The sequence below is a fragment of the Stegostoma tigrinum genome, chromosome 36 (genome assembly GCF_030684315.1).
Source record: "Stegostoma tigrinum isolate sSteTig4 chromosome 36, sSteTig4.hap1, whole genome shotgun sequence".
In the NCBI taxonomy this organism is placed as follows: Eukaryota; Metazoa; Chordata; class Chondrichthyes; order Orectolobiformes; family Stegostomatidae; genus Stegostoma; species Stegostoma tigrinum.
The window spans coordinates 12,694,566-12,713,611 of NC_081389.1; positions in this window are offsets into that span (position 1 = coordinate 12,694,566).

A 19,046-nucleotide genomic window follows, 5' to 3' on the forward strand; every position below is an offset into this window, starting at 1 on the left:
AATAGCCAACCATCTTATAATGGAATAATACCATAGATGTCGGAGATCTGAAATAAAAAGAACTAGAATGTGCTGGACAAACTTGCCAGGTTAAGCAATGTCTATGGAAACCGAGAAATATACCAGTAGGAATGGGAATAGGCCATTCAGCCCTTCGAGCCTGCTCCATCATTCAACATGATCATGTCTGATATTCCAACTGAGGAATCCGTCCCTTCTTTCTTCTCATACCCTTTCATCTCTTTAGCCCTACGAATCATATCAAACTCCTTCTTCAACAGAGTTATGTTTCACATCTGATATGATTCTTCCATGGAATTGAAAGGGGTCCTCTCCACAAAGCCTCCCCTACTTGCTGAGTTTTTCCAGCATGGTCTGAGATTTGTTTTATTACAGACCTCCAGAATCTGCAGCACACCTCAAAATTGGATGCCTTCAGGTTACACTGCATTGGTCCCACTTCTGCCATGATGCAATCTTCACCCTACTGTAGTCCTGTTACATCTATGTGTGCATTATTCTGGGAGCTACTTTTGTGGAATCGGGTGAATTCCAGTGGATGGCATCACTTATCCACACTCGCCGGCATTATGAACAATGGACACAGCTGTCACTAAGACTGTCTGAGGAAAACTCAGCAAACAGCAAAAGGGACAGGACACCACAGAGATAATGGGAACTGCAGATGCTGGAGATTCCAAGATAATAAAATGTGAGGCTGGATGAACACAGCAGGCCAAGCAGCATCTCAGGAGCACAAAAGCTGACGTTTCGGGCCTAGGCCCTTCATCAGAGAGGGGGATGGGAGGAGGGAACTGGAATAAATAGGGAGAGAGGGGGAGGCGGACCGAAGATGGAGAGTAAAGAAGATAGGTGGAGAGGGTGTAGGTGGGGAGGTAGGGAGGGGATAGGTCAGTCCAGGGAAGACGGACAGGTCAAGGAGGTGGGATGAGGTTAGTAGGTAGCTGGGGGTGCGGCTTGGGGTGGGAGGAAGGGATGGGTGAGAGGAAGAACCGGTTAGGGAGGCAGAGACAGGTTGGACTGGTTTTGGGATGCAGTGGGTGGGGGGGAAGAGCTGGGCTGGTTGTGTGGTGCAGTGGGGGGAGGGGATGAACTGGGCTGGTTTAGGGATGCAGTGGGGGAAGGGGAGATTTTGAAACTGGTGAAGTCCACATTGATACCATATGGCTGCAGGGTTCCCAGGCGGAATATGAGTTGCTGTTCCTGCAACCTTCGGGTGGCATCATTGTGGCAGTGCAGGAGGCCCATGATGGACATGTCATCAAGAGAATGGGAGGGGGAGTGGAAATGGTTTGCGACTGGGAGGTGCAGTTGTTTGTTGCGAACTGAGCGGAGGTGTTCTGCAAAGCGGTCCCCAAGCCTCCGCTTGGTTTCCCCAATGTAGAGAAAGCCGCACCGGGTACAGTGGATGCAGTATACCACATTGGCAGATGTGCAGGTGAACCTCTGCTTAATGTGGAATGTCATCTTGGGGCCTGGGATGGGGGTGAGGGAGGAGGTGTGGGGACAAGTGTAGCATTTCCTGCGGTTGCAGGGGAAGGTGCCGGGTGTGGTGGGGTTGGAGGGCAGTGTGGAGCGAACAAGGGAGTCACGGAGAGAGTGGTCTCTCCGGACAGCAGACAGGGGTGGGGATGGAAAAATGTCTTGGGTGGTGGGGTCGGATTGTAAATGGCGGAAGTGTCGGAGGATAATGCGTTGTATCCGGAGGTTGGTAGGGTGGTGTGTGAGAACGAGGGGGATCCTCTTGGGGCGGTTGTGGCGGGGGCGGGGTGTGAGGGATGTGTCGCGGGAAATGCGGGAGACGCGGTCAAGGGCGTTCTCAATCACCATGGGGGGGAAGTTGCGGTCCTTAAAGAACTTGGACATCTGGGATGTGCGGGAGTGGAATGTCTTATCGTGGGAGCAGATGCGGCGGAGGCGGAGGAATTGGGAATAGGGGATGGAATTTTTGCAGGAGGGTGGGTGGGAGGAGGTGTATTCTAGGTAGCTGTGGGAGTCGGTGGGCTTGAAATGGACATCAGTTACAAGCTGGTTGCCTGAGATGGAGACTGAGAGGTCCAGGAAGGTGAGGGATGTGCTGGAGATGGCCCAGGTGAACTGAAGGTTGGGGTGGAAGGTGTTGGTGAAGTGGATGAACCATGTTCTTCCTCATAATCCACCCGAATAATGCCCAATATGAACAAAAATACTGGGCAGATGATAGCATACTTGTCATGCCACTAAATGACTATTCCAAAGGCCCAGGAAATTAATCTAGGAGAAGGGGCTCAAATCCACTGTGACAGCTAGTAGAATTCAAACTCAGTGAATAAATAAACCTAATCACAGCCATGGTGACTATATCAATAATCATGAGGAAATCGACCATCCTAACCTGGTCTGGCCTATGTGCGATTCCTGATCTACAGCAATGTGGGTGATTCTGAAATAGTGTGGCAGGCCATTCAGCACAAAGGCAATCAGGTAACATTTTGGGCCTAGATGATTCTTCACCAGATGAAGAGTCATTTAGACTCAAAACATCCTGCCTAGCCCACTGTCATTTCTAACATTTTTTTGTTTCCAACACAGATTCCAGCATCTGCAGTAATTTTCTCCTACAAAGGTAATTAGATATGAGCAACAGATTCTAAACCTTTCCAGTGATGTTTGCATTCCATACTTTAAAATAAAATCCTGGGGCGGCAGAGCGGATCTGTGGTTTGTACTGTTGCCTCACAATGTCTAGCACCCAGGCTCATATCCAACCTCAGGTCCGTATGGAGCTTACACATTTCCCTGTGTCCACCTGGGATACTACTGAGTACTCTGGTTTCCTTCCATAGTCTAAAGATGAGCAGGTTAGTTGGAATGGCCATGTTAAGTTGCTCAAGTGTCCAGGGATGTGTAGTTTAGGCATGGGAAATGCAGGGTTACAGGAATGAGGGAGGTGGGTCAGTATGGGCTGGGTGGGCTGAATGGTCTGCTTCCACACCATAGGGATTCTAATGATTTTTTTAATCTCAGTTTAGAAATGTGGTTACAATTCAAAGAGAGAAAAAATATATTATGAAGTGATCAGTCAGAGCGCTATAAACTGGGAAAGGTATATGGTTTGCTCATTGTTGACAGCCACAGTTCTATTCAGTATTGAGACATTATACTGGGCCTTAGACAAGTGGCGATGGGTTCTTTGTGACGTGCTAAAATGGAAGTTGAGCAGCAGATTAGAGACACTTCAGGACCATGGAGAGCATTTTGTTTGGCTGCGCAGTCAAAGAATTATTCTGTGGTTTTCTTTCCTCCAGTGAGTTGTCAACAAAGCCACTCAGTTCAACTGGTCAGCTCAATGAATATGTCAGACAACAGTAGTGTCATTGTGATATTTAAGGCCATGTTATTTTGCTGTGACATTATTTAACTGTGTGTAGGAGTGAATTCTCTTATGTTTCCCTATTATATTCTGTTCTAAAGATTGAGGTCCAGTGCATTGAGCCAGAGGCATTAGTATGTGTGAAAAGTGAATGCAGGCCATAAAACTAATCCAGGTAGATGAAAGCCCAAATCACCAAACAAGTAATTAGCATATGATGGAAATGATTATATCCACTAATCAGTATGGATAAGGCCATATTGTTTCTACTGGTCGGTGGATCACTAACCAGAGAATATACAGATTTAAAACGATTGGCAAAAGAAAAAGAGAAGAGACAGTAAGAATTTGTTTTATGCAGCACGCTATTGTCTGGTAGCCTTTTCTTGAGGGGATGGTGGAATATTAACTTTCAAAAGAAAATTGGTGACATACTTGAAGAGGGAACTAATTCAAGCTATTTGAAAACAACAGGTATCTGGGGACTGGGGGAAACTAATTATATAATTTGTACATAAAGTTAACACATCAGAATAGGTACAGCTACCACCTCCCTCGCTGTAAGTTCCTACAGTTTTGAATGATATTGAGTCACAGTTTTGCTCGCAGAATCTTTGGATGACATTCCCATCATCAGGAAGTGGTATCAGTTTGGTGATAATACATGCCTGAAGAGATTACAAGCTGAAACTACCCGGACCTCCAATGTTTTGGAGGGAGCTTTTCATCCATTCCTCTTGGATTTTGCACTGGGATGACAAAATGGGTCACGTAATGAAGATGCGTACGATTTTATTTTTATCAAACTCATTTGATCCTGTTGAATACAATATGCTTCAGCATATTTGCAGCACGTTCTAATGAGAATGCTCCATGAAAATGTTGCATTATTTCCCCAATGTCTTGTATATCCAATTGCCTTCTTGTTTTCAAGACTGAAAAGCCTGCAAGGTCATTTTTAAAAGTGTTTTGTTTCTTGTATTAACCTTGGGAGGGATTATCTGCAAATTTAAATTTTGGCCACATTTTAGCAATGCACATAAGAGCCTTTTTCCTAGGATGGTGACGGCGAGCACGAGGGGGCATAGCTTTAAATTGAGGGGCAAAAGATATAGGACAGATGTCAGAGGTAGTTTCTTTACTCAGAGAGTAGTAAGGGAATGGAATGCTTTGCCTGCAACGGTAGTAGATTTGCCAACTTTAGGTACATTTAAGTCGTCATTGGAAAAGCATATGGACGTACATGGAATAGTGTAGGTTAGATGGGCTTGAGATCGGTATGACAGGTCGGCACAACATTGAGGGCCCAAGGGCCTGTACTGTGCTGTAATGTTCTATGTTCTATGTTCTATGTTCTATAAGTGGTTTTTTTGTTGAAATGGTTCAGAAATGCTTTAAATCAGACCAAAAATATTTGTATCTTATTAACTAGAGTAGTAATCACCAATGATTCTCAATGGAGAATCTCCATTGATTCCTTTCTCTCTAATTTATCTGGAATTCGTTCGAAGTGCAATTTTCAGGTGGAGTAGAATAGAGGAAGATTTGAACCAGATCTGAAAATATAAGCCCCCTTGTACAATGTATTATTAGTCCATATATAACCATGTTGACGATGGACAGGACTTCTATAAAGCTCTGGTGTTACAGTACAGTCACTGGAGGGTGAAATTACACTGTCACAAGTTTACAAATGCCCTTTCTATTTTAAATGTAGACATGCATTTAGAGTGGGAAAATGTGATAAGAAATGTACACAAATAAAATAGCTAATATCTTGAATTAGTGTCACATAGACATAGAGATGTATAGCATGGAAACAGACCCTATGATCCAACTCAACCACGAAAACCAGATATCCTAAATTAATCTAGTCGCATTTAGCCCATATCCCTCTAAACCCTTCCTATTCATCCAGATACTGTTTAAATGTTATAATTCTTCATTCTTGTATAGCTCATTCTCTGTTAACTTGTTCTGCTGTCTCACTGCTACTTTAATTTTTGTACTGATATTCGAATGTATCTTTGTTCTTATAAGTGCTAGAGGTATGAAAAATTCTAGTGAAAGAACCTTGGTGAGTTCTGCTGTGCATCTTGTCAGTGGCACACACTGCTGTTGCTGTGTGGAAGTAGTGCAAGGAGGAAATGCCTAAGATGGTGCCTGGCAAGGTCATACGGCCACAAGATATAGGAACAGGAGTAGGCTGTTCAGCCCCTCAAGCCTGCTATGCCATTCAATGAGATTACAGCTAATTAGTGAACCAATCAGCAGGCTCTCTGCACAGTGTGGAGGTGCTTGTGCGTTGTTGGAGTGCAGTTATCCAGGCAAGAAGAGACAATGCCATCACACTCCTGGCATTTACCTTGTGGGATTGCGGAGTGGCTTTAGGAGCCAGGTGTTGAGTTCATCACAGCAGAATTCCTAGCCTCTGACTGGCTCTGGCAGCCACATTACTGGTGTGATATTCCAGTATAGTTTCTCATCAATTGCAACGTCCTGGTGTAGATCAAGGGTGAGGCTCCTTCTTGTTGGTGTTGGTTATTGCCTGTCACTGGCTGTGATAAGAATGTTACTTTCCAAAGACTGAACATTGTCCTCATTTCATTGTATCTACACACAGACTGCTTCTGTCTACTCTTTATACCTTGCAAATTGGAACAAGTTGCAAGCAGTCATGTTTCCTTTATGTTCATTTAATGATGGCTTTAACATTTCCCTTTATACACAGTGAATCTTAGCAAAAGGATGATTTGATTAGTACCTGATGGCTATGGATAATGAAGACTATATCTATCCAATTAGATCACCTGTGAGAAGAGTTTCAAATGGATGAGAGGGGCTTGATTTGTCATGACAGCTTATTGTCAGATGCAATGGTTGGGCTGATGAGAGACTGTTGGTTGAAACTGTGATTCTGTGGTAATCAACTCACAATGAGCTGATCCAAGCTGGCAGGGTATACTTATAGCAGAGGTGCAATAAAACGTAACTACGAGTGAGCTGATAACGATATACGTTGATTATATATATGGTTCCGCGTCCTGCTATTGGATCGAAGAATAATTAATTGTAGCTGTCAAAGTCAAAATAAAAATGTTTATAGTGCTTTGCTAAGAAAAGAAAATAAGGTTTTGGATCTTCATTGTCCCTTGTGTTTTGCTGGAATCTTTTCAAAGATTTACTTCAATTCATTATATTTTCCAATGCACATTAGCAATAAACATTATTCTCTCTCCTGAATGTGCATTTTGGGAAAATCTTTCAACTTGAAGTAAGCAACATTTCTCTTTGTATTTCACCTAATCGTGTCTCAAGAACTTCTCAAAGTGTTTCAAAGACAGTTATTTACTTTAATATAAGGTTCCTTTTGTTGCACAGCAACATTTCCATTTTCACACAGAACTCTTGCAACTGCAGGGAGCAAAGGGCCAGATAATCCTCCGAGGAAGGTTAACCAAAATGTTAACTCTGACATCTCTCCACCAATGTTTCCAGACCTGCTGGGCTTTTCCAGCAATTTCTGTTTTTGAGCCAGATACTCTGCTTTCACTCGGATCAGTTCAGTGGAGGAATTGGCCAGGAGGTTATGAAATTTCCCTGTTTTTCTTTAGATCATCTCCAGATGGTCCAACAGATGGCATCTTGATTTGACATCTCCCCTAAAGGGTGACTGCCAGTATGAGTGTGAATCCCTAGAATTCCAGCCCCAAAACCAGTTTAAATCCCCTGTAAATTCTTAAATTCAAGAGTGGGCCCACTACCAACTGAACCAAAAAATGTTTCCGAACTCTTGAGTGACTCAGTAGCCAAGTTTGTTGTCATTGTCCATGTCAAAACGGTTCTCTTTAAACCTCTCCCAATATTTCAACTAATAGCAATGCAAACATTGCTTACAATGAGTGATGGTAGCTTTTGAGGAGAGGCTGGGTAGGCTGGGTCTTTTCTCACCGGAGCACAGGAGGTTGAGGGGTGACCCAATAGAGTTTATAAAATCACGAGGTGTATAGATAAGGTGAATGGCGTGTGCCTTTTCCCTCGGGTGGTTCAATTCAAGACCAGGGACATAATTTTAAGGAGAGAAGAGAAAGATTTAAAAATGGCATGAGGGGCGATTTATTTTTACGCACTGTGATTTGTGCATTGATTGAACTTCCAGAGGATGCGAGTTCAGTGACAACGCTTAAACATTCGTTTTGATAAGTACATGAATAAGAAATGTTTGGAGGGAAATGGACCAAGTGCAGGCAGGTGGGACTGGATTACTTTGGGGTTATAGTCAGCATGGACTGGTTGGACCAAAAACTCTTTCTGCACTGTATGACTATGGCCCTTTAAATCTTTGTTTCTTCACTTCCTTGTTGCCCCCTATCTACCCCATATGAGCCATTGCGTTGATCAAGCTTTAAATCAGCCTTCCTAGTGCTCCTCCGTTTTCTTCAGCATTTTCCTTGCAACTTTTTCAAACACCATGGGAAGTTTTCTGGGTTAAACCTTGATAGAAGCACAATGGGTTTTTGTTGCTCCAGGTGAGGAACCTTGATTTTGAGACATAGGGCAATATTTTATCAGCCGCACAAGTTTCTTCAACAGTGAGCCTTCTGAGATTTACCTCAGTTCTTATCCAAAGAGCTGCTGTAGTAAGTGCATTTCCAGTGGGATTCAAATTTAGCCTTGGTGCTCTGACCAAACAAACAAGGAAGAATTGCACTAATTCAATGGGGAGAATGACAGTATAATAAAATAGATTCCAGACTGAGTTCCTTTCTAAAGGCCCTTGCACTGTTTCATATTACTTGACCCTTTTGATTCTATAAAAACCTTCAAGTTCATTTCACAGTTTGTTATTTTCAATCTAAAATGAGAATAATGTGAGTTTGATCTGGTTTACGCACTTTACAATGTAACATTATTCTTGTAATTCTCTGATAAGGTCATCGTATAAAACACAGGCTGATTTTCAGCTGCTGTCTGCCTGTTTCTGGCCTAAGGAATAGAAACATAGTGATGTCGAAAATGAGTGCAGGGGTAGGCCATTCAGTCCCTGGAGCCTGTACTACCATTCAATATCATCATGGTTGATCATGCAATTTCAATATCCCACTTCTGCTTTCTCTCAGTACCCCTCGATCCCTTTAGCTGCAAGGGCCACATCTGGATCCCTCTTGAATGTATCTAACAAGCTGACTCCAACAGCTTTCTGTGCGAGAGAATTCCATAGGTTTATAACTCCCTCAGCGAAGGAATTCTTCTCTCATCTCAGTCTAAAGTTATAACTCCACACTGCAAATGGAAGTTCTGCAGTGATAGAGCTCTTTGTAACAATATATTGTCAAAATGAGAAGAAATAGGATCTGCGGTGTACTGTTTGACCCCCCTCTGACTTGCTTTGCCAATCAGCTCCATCATGGTTAAGCATCTGGATCAACTTCACAGCTCCTTATCTCTCCCTTTGAATCCCAGCATTAAGTGTATTCGACAGTGGAACAATCACTACATTTTGGAGAATTTCAAAGTTTCACAAACCTTTGAATGAAAATCTCAGTCCTAAATGATTTTGAAACTGGATTTTAGAGTTTCTGGATAGGTGGGGGAAACATCCTCACAGAGTCTGTCTTATCAAGCCCCTTCACATTGCAACTCAATGACAACTGCAGTATGCTTTAGACAGCAGTGGAACTCTTTCAATAGGTGTTTACTGTCAGATGCCACACTCCCGGATCATGGAATCTCCCTGTAATGACAGAGTAAGGCAGGAAACCAGTGGTTAGGTCAGCAACATTGATCACCTCTGTGGTGTCCGAGTTTTTACACTGAAAGTCCACCCCAGCTAAGAGAAACAAAGAGAATTGTTTTAAAACAGTGGTAGTTTGATAGGGAATGTTAAACTGCTGTTGATACAAGAAGGAATTACTGAGGGAAGTGAGAAGGTCAATAGTTCTAGACAAATATAAACTTGAGGGCAAATTGTACCCTCAAAATTGTAAATTTTGAGACAGTAAGGACTGCAGATCCTGGAAGCTAGAGTCAATAAATGTGGAGCTGGAAAAACACAGCAGGTCAGACAGCATCCAAGGAGAAGGAACATCAATGTTTTGGGCCGAAGCCCTTTGTCAGGGCTGCTATTAAGTTTAATTTTTGTAATTCATTCATGGATGTAGGCATCGCAGACTAGGCCAGCATTTATCGCCCATTCCTAATTGCCCAGAGGGTAGTTAAGAGTCAAACATGTTGCCGTGGGTCTGGAGTCACATGTAGGCTAGACCAGATGTGTATGGCAGTTTCCTTCCCTAAAGGAGATTAGTTTTATTCCCAGCAATCAATGATCATTCAACTCTTCATTCCAGATGTGTATAGAGTTCAAATTCCATCATGGCAGGATTCTAACCAAGGTCCCCAAAATATTACCTGGGTCCCTGGATTAAGAGCCCAGCAATTACACCACTAGGCCATTATCTCCTCATTGATTTTAAGAGATTGAGATGCGAGGAGGAGGAAGGGTATAGTGAGTCAAATGCAAAGAACATGTAGGAGTTATTGGTTACATGATGGAAGCTTGATGCTGCTCATTGCATTGCAGGAGTTATCTGGGCACTGGTCACCACAAGGTAGGTTTGCTACAATCATATTCCTTTTATGCTAGGATTTCCGGAGCTGTCTGTTAACAGTGTCTATGAAACCAACGGGAAAACCATTGGGTAGCCTAATGAGAAGAGGCTCTTAATCAAGGTGTAGTTTAGTGTGTAATGGCATTCATAATTACATTGATATGGTAGACATGGCCTTTGTAACAATGAGGGAGCCCAGGATGACAGTTCTATAGTCAAGATCCTATATCCATATCCACATTGTATTTGGACAGTACTTAAAGCATTAACACTTCCAGAGCCTAACATCTCATTTTACAATATTGCATGAGATGGTAGCATAGTGATTGCATCTCTGGATTACTAACATAGAGGTCTAAGCTGATGCTCTAGGAACATGGGCTCAAGTCCCCACATGGCAACTGATTGAAATTAATAATAAATAACAAAATCTGGACTATGAAGCTTGTCTCACTAATGGTGCCTATGAAATGGCATCACTTGTTATAAATCTCCATTGAATTCAGAAATGTACTGTAGAATCATAGAATCACTGCGGGGCAGAAACAAGCTATTCGGCCCATGAGTTCACACTGATGCTCCCAAGATCATCTACCCAGACCCAACTTATCCTTGTAATCTGCATTTGCCATGGATAACTCACCTGGCCTGCACATCCCTGGATATTTTGGGCTATTTAACATGGTTAGTCCACCTAACCTGCAGATCTTTGGACTGTGGGGGCAAACGGGAGCACCCGGCAGAAAGCCTTTGAGTAGAATGTGCAAACTCCACGCAGGCTGTCATCCAAGGCCGAAATCAACCCCAGATCCCTGCCGCTGTGAGACAGTAGTGTTAACCACTGGGCCAGCATGTCACACCAAAGAGAATATATACATTATGCTTGATTGCACCTTGTGCTGGATAATGCTGGGTTAGCCAGATCCCAGAGTAAAGCCCAGTTTAATAGACTATCAGTTTAATTTTTGCAGCCAATTATAGTGGTGGTTGTTCACTGAAACACATTCATATGAGGCTGGCAATGTTCTTTAACAGAAGAACACAAGTTTATTACAAAAGAAAAATATAAATATGTTTAGGATAGTTTAGAAAGATCTTAATATTATCAGCAATATCCTTTGCTGATACTCAATCTCAGAACATTATTGTTCCTATTTCAACCTTTTTATTAGCTGTCTGTTTTCAGTATTCCTTCTGGCATTACTAAAATTGCTTTATGACTCCTTTCCAGTTCTGAAGACTTAAACTTCTTTCATTTCTACAAAGTCTCACAGTTTAGAAAATTAACAAACCCTGCCGCTAGGGTGAAAACTGTTATCCAGATCTACAAACCTGTCTGTTTTAAACTTGGTTATTGAAGCATTTAATCAATTAACACCAAAGATATCATTGGAATGTAAGAACAAGAAGTGGAAGTCGGCAATTCAGCCCCTTAAACCCGTTCAATCATTTAATTCAACCATGACTGGCCTCATCGCAGCCTTGACTTTAAATCCTTGCCTGCTGTCCATGTCCTAGAGCTATTTAACTGAATCATATGTTTTCTTGCAAATGATGCATTGAGGTCACCATTCTAAATCCTTTTCTAACATCATAAAGTGAAAGGTTATCTTCAAAGGACAGAAATCAAAATGCCTCTAATTTAAGAAAGCAAATTCCCAAATGGTAACAATAGATACTATACACCTTTATCACATTGGTCAGGCCTACATTCAACTCTAGACCTAACTGCAAAAGCCCTTTTTAGAGGCCTGAGAAAACCACTCAGTTCAGAGGCAATTAGAGGTGAACAACCATTGCTAGCCTTGCCGACAATCCCAAGAAAGGATGAGACATAACTTTCACACCCAATTTTCTCTCCTTGGCTTCTTTGGGATTTCACAGATTTCACAGGCTATCAATATAACTGTGGACAGCTGAAGGCTGACATGACTGCCTACAAAAAAAAATGGTAGGAAATGCCAGTTCTTTTCAGCCCCAGGGCAGTGGTGCAATTTGAGACTGTTCCATCTGCCAAGAAGTGAGAAGCCTGATGTGGCAAAGGTCTGTGAGTCAGTATAACATAGCACTGTGAATGCAACGTACATCTAAAGGCAAGAAACAAAGGGAAAAGACATAATTGCCAATCTGTTTAAGAACAGCTTACATTTTGCTTTCAATGCAGCCTGACATATTCAGAATGAAGAAGTGCTGTCACATGCAAATATCTAAATGCAGAAATAACTCTGCAAAATCAGGAACTCGCTGAAGTTACAAGGTAATTATTGTTGAATATGCATAATTGGATACCAAATGTCAAAAAGGCCTGCAGCAAAGATAAAGGATGAAACAGAATTAGGACAACAGGTCTGGGCACAGCTAGAGAACATTTTCAAGGTGAGCCATGTTAAAGTGAAATTTGATTACATGTAATTGCTATCTTGGGATCTGAGTTAATATAATGAGAAGGATATGTTTGCTAGCTCTGAGCAGCTTGCAACATGTAACATAATCTCTCATAAATATATTTTAAAAATGATAAAAATAAGAAAAAAGGAAGAGTATTTTAGTTGAGAGAAAAGCATTGTCAAACAAATTAGAATTTTCTTCTCAATTGTTAAAAATCAGCTTGATATTGCATGCACTGTACCTGTGGGATCAGTTAGCTCAGTTGGCTGGATGGCTGGCTTGAACACTGAGTGATGCCATCAGCATAGATTCAGGTCCTCTACCAGCTGAGATTGCTATGCAAGACCTTTCTTATCAGCCTCTGCCCTCACCCTCTGGTTAAACCACCTCCAGCCATATCTCTCTTTCTCTGTTGAGAGAGCAGCCCCACGGCGACTTAACGTGTAAACAGCCTGAAAAAAATCAGTATTGAACATGCACCGCCAGCAAATCATCATTGGTTTCAGCAAGCATATTGTAGTGAGATTGGACATAATGAGATGACTGTGTATTTCACAAGGTGACAGTGACATCTGCAGTCACATACAAGAGACTGTGAAAAGGATGGAATTGTACCAGCGAGCAATGTTATTTCGGAGAGCTCGACTATGTAGAAATGCACAAATAAAAGATTTTAGAACCTACAAGAGTCAGACAACATTCACTCATTGGTAAGGACAAGACATTGCAAACCAGAACTATTTACCAATTGAGACAAGAATCGACATCTTTCCAATATGCAGGACAGACTCAAGCCACAAGCCTCCTGGCATTGCAAACCATCTAAATCTCCACATGAGATACCCTCTGTTACCATCCACAGCTCTGCTCAACAAAACTCAAAGGTCACTCGGTTGAGTGTTGACCTTTTTTCACTGCAGGTGGCATGTGTAATTCTCTGATATAGAATAAAGATTGATAATATACAGGAGAGGGAACCTGAATTCATAGCCTACCTTTCACAATTCCTGTCCTGAGACATATTCAAACCATTGATATCTACTTTAAAAGTCAAAGTGTAACATTGCAATGCAGACAAATCTGGCAGCCTATTTGGAACCTAGGAAGTTGTTCAGTCTATACGACCAGTTATTTAGACATTTATTTAACTATATCTCATCTCCACCTCAGCTCTCCACATCCTTCCATATACATTGAGGTGTGCAATAAGGAAAACCTATTCAATCAGCTAGATTCCCAAAACTGATGTTGTTCCATGTGACTACAGACAAAATTTTGATAAAGCTATGTCTATGAACTTCCTCAAGTTAGTTTCTCTAGTAATATATCTCTTCTACAAAACTATTGAATCAAGATGCTCGCAACCCAACTTGAACTGACTCCTGTTCACCCATCAGCCCTGTCCTCTCTGACTGACTATGGCTCCTGGTCAAACATAGTCTCGGTTTTAAAAATCCCGAGATGGCCTACTTCTCCCCATCTCCACATCTCCTGCAGTCAAGTGACACAACCCTCTGCATTCCACAAATTCTGGTTTTCGAGCAGCTCTGATATTAGTTGGCCCATTGGTGGCCATATCTTCAGCTGCCTTCATCTCAAGTTCTGGAAAAACATTCCTAAACCTCTCCAGTTCTCTAACTCTCTTCCCTCCTTTTAAGGCACGCTGTAAAATCTACCACTCTGAACAAAACTTTGGCCATTGGAATCAATGCCCATACATTTGCTTCATTGTTTTCTTTCCATGGAACAATTTTTGCACTTTTTATTAAAATGTAGTAAATTAGAAGATGCTTCACCTCTTTGAGTCCCTGACAGAAGTTAATATGATCTGGGATGATTCCTCCATCTCAGTGAGCTGGTGCTTCACTGGTTAACACTGCTGCTTTACAACACCAGAGACCAGGGCTCAACTCTACCCTTGTGTGGTGGTCTGTGTGGAGTTTGCATATTCTCCCCATTTCTTCAGGGGTTTCCTCCCACCATCCAAAGATGTGCAGGATAGGTAGATTGGCCATGTTAATTGCCCGTAGTGTCAGGGGTGTGCAGGCTGGGGTGGGTTAGTTATGGGAAATGCAGGGTTATGGGGATAGAGTGAGGAATTGGGTATGAGTGGGATGATCTTCAGAGGGCTGGCATGGACTCAACTGGCTGAATGGCTTGCTTCCACAACTGGAGGTATTTCACAAATTGTTTTGCAGGTGTTTTAGAAATGTAGGCTACCGCTACATTCTGATATTATCCTTATAATTGTGTTGAACCAGACTATCATATGATTACAGTTACTGATTTAGTATGGAAACCTGATTTAGGGATTTACATCATTAAGCTGTGAAGAGGTTTCAAATGAATGAATACTCGTTCTTATCAGGAATATCGATTGATGAATGGCATCATTAATTCAAGCAGGCATTTGTGTAAAGGATAGTACTCCATCCAAAAGAATTCTTCAACAGATCGACATGGAGACATGCCAATGAGGTCATATCTAAAGCTATCTTAGCGTTTCCCGCCCTGATATTCAAGAGGAGGTGGGTAGGGGATGGCAGAGGCTGGAGATGGCTGAAGAACACAATCCAAGGAGACATCACCAAACCTTATGATTATTATTTCCTTCCTTTGCAGCCAGTAAAACAGGAGACCTTGTCCAAGGACTGTAGGGATGGCCTCAATGATGAGAATGGGAAATTGGGGCATATTAAGAATTTCAGAGAGGGGAAATGAGACCTTTGGAGATGGCAGGATAGGGGCAGAGTTTGGAGGTGGAGATGACATCAGATAGAATAGGCAGTGTGTAACTGTCAGAGAGAAGAAAAAGTCTGCCATTAAAGGCCGCTCTGAGCCAACAAGGAGTGCTGATGAATGCACTCATCCTCGAGTGGGTCAGGCAGCTCTTTCTCTAGTATTGTCCTTGATCCCTATGATACCCAGACAGTGTCTGTAAAAGATAAATTGAGCTGCTGCTGAGGAGCTACTGGCACGAGACACACAAAGCCACTTGCAGCACTCATCAGTGATATCAGACCAGTCAGAGTCAAGGGCTAGTAGGGAGAGCAATGATAGTGAAGGCTGGATTTTGAAAGTGGGCTGGGTTTGACTGTCTTAAGGTTGCTGAGATGTCATTGCAGCGGCAAGAGTGGGCCGATGATGAGAATCAGCTCTGGGTTGGGATGGTAGAGGTTGTGTGCCTGTGTTGGGATGTATCTTGTGAAAAATCTGGTATTTAGGGGAGCATGTTTGTGGCAGTGACATCAAGAAAGCTGATATATTTAGGACACCTGATGTGAACGGGAGGGGAGTGTTTGGAAGAAGGGGTCATGCAAGTCTCAACACTCGGAAAAAAATGTGCAAGAAAGATCCAAAGTAGACAAGATTAAAATCTGAGATAACAAAGTGTGGAGCTGGATGAACACAGCAGGCCAAGCAGCATCTTAGGAGAACAAATGAAGGGTCTAGGCCCGAAACGCCAGCTTTCCAGCTCCTGGGATGCTGCTTGGCCTGCTGTGTTCATCCAGCTCCACACTTTGTTATCTTGGATTCTCCAGCATCTGCAGTTCCCATTATCTGTGATACAAGACTAAAGTCTGGACTGGCTCTGAGACACATCATAAGGATAATGGGGAACAGAACTCAGCGAAGAAACATTGTTCCTAATGGGGATAATTCCAGGGAAAAGGGCAACAAACCAGGCCGCATTTGGGATGGTACTGCATGTCAAAGCAGGAGTGAGCAAGAATTGTGAGCCTGTGTTAGATTGGGTTGGCATTAATTGTCAGGACGGTGTTGATATGGCGGAAATAGCAAGAACTGCAGATAGCGGAGCCAGAGTGAATACAGTGTGGAGCTGGAAGAACAAAGCAGATCAGGCAGCATCAGAGGAGCATGGGGGGACCTGAAACATCGACGGTCCTGCTCCTCTGATGCTGCTTGACCTGTGTGTTTCTCCAGTTCCCTTCTGTATTGACTATATTAATGTGGCAGTGCGGGTGAGGGGGTGTAGGGAGTATGGGCTGTGATGTGAACTGTATTGAAATGGTAGTGGAGGTGTGTGGGCCGTTAGATGGCAATGAGAGTGTGGGCTGAGTTGAGATGGCAATGTGGGATGTGGGCTATATATGAGATGGCAGTGGGAATGTGAACTTTGTTGAGAGATCATTAGGGGGTGTTCTGTGTGGAGATGGCAGTGGGGCATGTAAGCTGATGAGATGACAGTGGGGTGGTGTGGGCTGTATTGGGATGACAGTGGGGGCATTATGGGCTGTGTGAGATGGCAGTGGGGGGTATTAGCTGTGTGAGAAGGCAGAGGGGGTGTGTCCAGTGAGAGATACCATTGGGGGATGTGTGTGCTGTGTGAGTTAACAGTAGTGGGGTGTGTGCCGTGTGAGATATCAGTGGTTTGGTGGGGGGGGGGGTGTGCTGTGTGAGATAATAGTAGGGGGTGTGTGCTATGAGGTATAACAGTTTGAGTGGGGGATATGGGATGTGTGAGATAACAGTGGTGGGGGTGGGATGTGTGAGATAACAGTGGGGGCATGTGGGATCTTTTGAAATAGGACTGGGAACGTATATTGCCTCAGGAAAACTGTGAATAACTAGGTTAATTTAGAAAATGAACATGGTTAACCAAAATGTTTAACAAAAAGGTTATTTAATCAGATGTGTGATTTGTAATAAAAATGTCTAGGCATATTATAACATTCAGAGTGAGCAAGAGACTATCAGTAATCTAAAATCTTTACTGCAGAACAGTAGAAAATTGAAGCCATTTGCATTTAAAGGATACCTGAAAATCCTGGAACCTGACAAAACAAATTCTTAATTCAATGCTTGCTAGAGCCCAGTTTGCTTGTGGCATTTCCTTACAGCATTGGCATCTCCTGTTATATTCAGTTGTACTTAAAAGTAACATTTCTGTTATGTCCTGACCTATTACATTTAACAGGATGTGTGTGTGTGTGTGTGTGTGTGTGTGTGTGTGTGTGTGTGTGTGTGTGTGTGTGTGTGTGTGTGTTTGTCTCTGTGTGAAGTCTGTCTGCAGCCATGAATAATTCAGAATGTTTTATGTTTTATGTAAGAGACAGAGAGATGTCTGAGTGTGACAAAAATGACTTTGACCGAGGAGCCAGTATTGAAGATCACTCACAATGAAGAATTTTATTTATATATTTTACGTGAGGTGTTTATTATTTTCTCTTTGCCTTTCAGTGCTATTTCCACTCAAAGTCCCAGGGTAAAAGTGTCCTTTGTTGAAGTAATAGGAACAGAAAGATCTACAATTTGTTCATGACCTTAGCGAGTGTACAACTCTGAAAGGGAAACATAAGGTTCTTCAGAAACAGGGCCCAGTCATACCTCATATCAACTGTAGCATTCTAGTCTCTGAGCCTAATGTTCATGGGTTCAGAGGAATGCCTGTAGGCCATTCAGCCCATCAAGTCTGCTCCATCATTTAATACTCCAATATGCGATTGAACACTCTAATGACTTTTTCCCAAACTGTCCTCGTAACCTTCCTAACCAGCGATAAATAGTGATCCATCAACCCCTACCTTGACTATACTCAAAAACCAAGGTTCTCAAGCAATCTGTGAAGTAAATCTAGATTACTACTCCGAGTAACCTTGAGGCAATTGAAATGCCATCTTTCAGTTCAATTGTTACATTCGCAACTTCAATCTCACCTCCATGCTTCAGGTTTTGTGCCTCTTAGGTTCAACCACCACTAACTGTCTTTCTCTCTCTCACTCTCTCTCTCTCTCCCTCTCTCTCTCCCTCGCTCCCTCTTTCTCTCTCTCTCTCTCTTTGTATGAAAGACCAGTCCTATGGTCGTCTAAGACTTGCTTCCAAGTGGGAGAGGGGACCCAGCTAGTACTTATCCTGCAACTAACATCAACAGGAAAAGCAGCTATGCTGGTCATTGCTGTTTCTGGGATCTTGCTGTGCACAAATTGACTGCCATGTTTGTTAACATTACGACAGTGCTCCTCATGAGTAGTTATATGACTTTTAAAGGAGTTCGGCATATTCCTGGAATTATGAAAGCTGTAGCGATCGCATTTCACTGATGAGTGTGTGCCTATTCAGCTTGGATATTGATGGGCCCTATTCCAATGTTGGCCCTGACAGAGCCATTAGGAAATGGCAAACATTCGATTTGTCATTGTCTCTCAGTCTCTGTCTGCTTTCACTCTCCCTGTTAACTGACTGCACAGGCCAATGTGACCAGAATTAGACTTTCGCCATTTGATACTGCATGCCCAAATTTATATTGGCTGTGTCATCAATCCTTCTCTCCTATCTTTAATATGACTCTTCTATAATTTAAGTATGATCCTTGAAGACACAGGAAAACTATAGAAACACAACTTTATAAAAATACTCCTCATGATATTCCACTAATTTGAGTAATGACTAACATCCATTTTGTAGGAAAAGTTGAAATGCGTGAGGCACACAGTTGAGTGCGATCTCTTACGGATGTTATTACAATTTGTATGAATGAAAGGATTAAACCATAATTTTCCATTTTGAAAAATCAAATGTTTTTGATCAACTTGAGCATCATCAATATTCCAGATGCTTTTAATCATCTACAAAGCTCTTTATGTCTTTCCTTGGGCGTTCTCCTGACTGCACACTCAGTTTAGATGAGTACAGTGGTAATTAAATTGATATATCCT